Source organism: Meles meles, chromosome 6 (genome assembly GCF_922984935.1).
Source record: "Meles meles chromosome 6, mMelMel3.1 paternal haplotype, whole genome shotgun sequence".
Classification (NCBI taxonomy): domain Eukaryota; kingdom Metazoa; phylum Chordata; class Mammalia; order Carnivora; family Mustelidae; genus Meles; species Meles meles.
The window spans coordinates 116,965,512-116,968,764 of NC_060071.1; the positions used below are offsets into that span (position 1 = coordinate 116,965,512).

General features: G+C 39.0%; 1 pseudogene; it reads left to right on the forward strand.

Moving 5' to 3' along the window:
• Positions 1-2,155: 2,155 nt before the first annotated feature.
• On the forward strand, positions 2,156-2,601 carry LOC123944887 (annotated as a pseudogene).
• Positions 2,602-3,253: the final 652 nt, after the last annotated feature.

Sequence of the window (3,253 nt, forward strand, 5' to 3'; positions counted from 1 at the left end):
AAGTCATTTAATTTCAGGGCCTTAGATTCCCAGTTTTAATATTAGATTAAAAGAGCACCATTCAAATGCTTTAAAATCAGATGTGCGTTGTTTGTTTGACATTCAATAAGTTTAAATGAGTATCTGAACTTTCCCCCCCTATTTTCTTCATTAAGGAAGGCATGAATAAACTAGTTGCTAGGAGAGATTTATAACTTCTTAGGAAAAGAATCATTTGCCATCTCCAAAATATTGAAATTCTATGTTAACTATCAGTCAGGCTTATCATCTTTCCCTCCAATGCTCCAAATCTTTCAGTCTCTTCAAAACACAAAATGGAAATATCATAGCCCTTTATCTTACTTTGTCTGTAAGACTTCACTTTGGACTGATTTGCACTTATATGCCAGTGCAAAGTTATCATTTGGGTTGGCTGGTTATTTGAGGGTATCTGCATTTTGATAAATCCAGGATATGGATCTCAACTTTGTGGGTACAAATTTATTTGGTCAACTTACCTAACAGGTCAGAAACTCATTCTAGCTCTTCAAACTCCCAAGAGATTCACTGATAAACCAAATTAATTTAAATTACTCAGATGGCTATTCATTCCAAGGTGGTTGGAATATGTCTATATGTAGGCCATTCCCATTTCAGAATCAAGTTATTAGAGAAGCTGAATTAGCAATCACAAAGTATTGGTGGAATTGAAACATTATTACAGTTTTATATACACTCACAATATTCCAATTATGTTTCTGTGAGAATAAAACTTCTGATCCTTGACTGTAGTCGGGAGATACTTTTCAGTTTTCACTTCAACTGAGGAAAACTTTGTCCCACTAGCAATACATTTACAAGCCATAATGTTGGGTAGTATTATTTTTGTAGCTACTCTTATTTATTTTATCTTGACTTCCAAGCTATTCAGGGAATATTTGCCAACATTTCTCCTCTAAAAGTTATCTTTTTGCCATGACCACAAAGTGATTAGTGATGCTTGTTATACTTCTTTCCTAAATGAGATAAGGCCAACAACAGCCTGATTGATACTCTCATCTTTAGTCTAAAATTGCAATCACCAAAGGGACAAGTGACTGTATGCAAGAATATTGCCTTATACTTTTAGATCCAGGCAGAAAATCTAGCTTCAGTGTTGCTTATGTGAACTGTGGGCACTTTAGATGATGTCTTCTCTATCGGCAAAGGCTTCTGCAGTCTGTCACATGCCACGGCAAATTTCTAACAGCCCCTTTGGCACCTAAGGGGGAGCCTGCATTGCTCACAATTCAAAGTCTCTATTGCATCATATGTTCTGTATTTAATCATCAGATATTAGGAAATGTGAAGAGAACAAGGTCATGTTGGAAAGGGATACTTGCTCTACAACCAATCAATCCCACAGCAAGAGATACACAGATAAACATGAAACGTAATTATCCCCTGGTAAAATGAGTGGTCCTGAAAATCCATCATCTTTGTTTCCTTCTTATATTCATTTATGCTTCCTAACATTTCAAGCCTTTTTTTTTTTTTTTTTTTCTGGATTATAGTCTAGAACTTCTGAATCTTTCTTTTTTTTTTCTTTTTTTTCATTTTATTTATTTTTTCAGTGTAACAGTATTCATTCTTTTTGCACAACACCCAGTGCTCCATGCAAAACGTGCCCTCCCCATTACCCACCACCTGTTCCCCCAACCTCCCACCCCTGACCCTTCAAAACCCTCAGGTTGCCCCAACCTCCCACCCCTGACCCTTCAAAACCCTCAGGTTGTTTTTCAGAGTACATAGTCTCTTATGGTTCGCCTACATTTCAAGCCTTTATTTAAGATTCAATTTAAGCTAAAACATTGTATAAATATTCTTATAAGCCATGTCTCTTCCAATTATTTGTCAACCTAGGACAAAATGTGCTTATTTAGGTTAATAAAATAATTTTCTTTCCTTTTTTAAAATAATTTTATTTTTGTATATTGCTTTTATGGAGACAAATATATTTTCCTAGGGTAGCTGGGCCTTAAGCTATGTTTGATTGCAAGGAAATATTGGGTCCCCCACCCCTGCCCTGTACTACAGAGGGCTCCCAGCCTGTCTCTCTCTGCTCACTGGCAGTGTGTCCCAGCGCACCAATTGTCCCTGCCACACCTTGGGCCAAGTTTCAGCAGACCTCACCAAAATGCCATCTCAAATGGAACTCGCCATGGAAACCATGCTGTTCGCATTTCACAGTTTCCACAACTGTTCGGGATAAAGGCTACTTAACAAAGGAGGACCCAAGAGCACTCATGGAAAAGGAGCTCCTGGATTTTTGGAAAATCAAAAAGACCCTCTGGCCATGGACAAAATAATGAAGGACCTCGACCAGTGCCTAGATGGCAAAGTGGGTTTCCAGAGCTGCTTCCTGCTAATTGCAGGGCTCACCATCGCATGCAATGACTATTTTGTAATACACATGAAGCAGAAGGGAAAGAAGTAGGCAACATTGAGCAACACTTCTGCCCAATGACAGTTCTCCTGAAGGGTCTCTTAAAGAATCTGTCCCACAGCTTCCCCCTGTATAAAGGATTCCATGAGCAGATCAGGACTCTCAGAAAATGTACAATAAAATCCAACCCTCATTTGAGAAGCAGAGAAAGAAAAGTCAGATAAGCTTTTGACTTTTATATAGCTTTCATCCTCTTGCCCTCAAAAACAAATTCTGTTTTTGGTTCTTCACTTGAAAAAAAATAATAATTTAGGAAAATGATGATGGTTTTGATTTTTTTAGAAGTTCAAAACTTAAACTCAGTCCATGTCAGTTTTCAAACCTAAGAATATCTTTTTAATAATTTTTTTTTAATTTGACAGCGAGAGATCACAAGTAGGCAGAGAGGCAGGCAGAGAGAGAGAGAGGAAGCAGGCTCCCTGCTGAGCAGAGAGCCCGATGTGGGGCTTGATCCCTGGGCCCCTGGATCATGACCTGAGCTGAAGGCAGAGGCTTAACCCACTGAGCCACCCAGGCACCTAGGAATATCTTTTAAATTTTATTTTATTTGAGAGAGAGGGAGTGCACACAAGCAGCGGGGAGGGGCAGAAGGAGAGGGAGCAGAACCCCGCTGAGTTTGATCCCAGGACCACAAGATCCTGACCTGAGCCAAAGAAAGATGCTTAACAGACTGAGCTACTCTGGCACTCTGGGACTATATTTTCTTGACTTGTGTACATAAAACTTGGAGGCCTTGTAGACAGAGCCCTTTAAAAAATCAAAGAACTTCTAGGCACTTAACCCTACTTT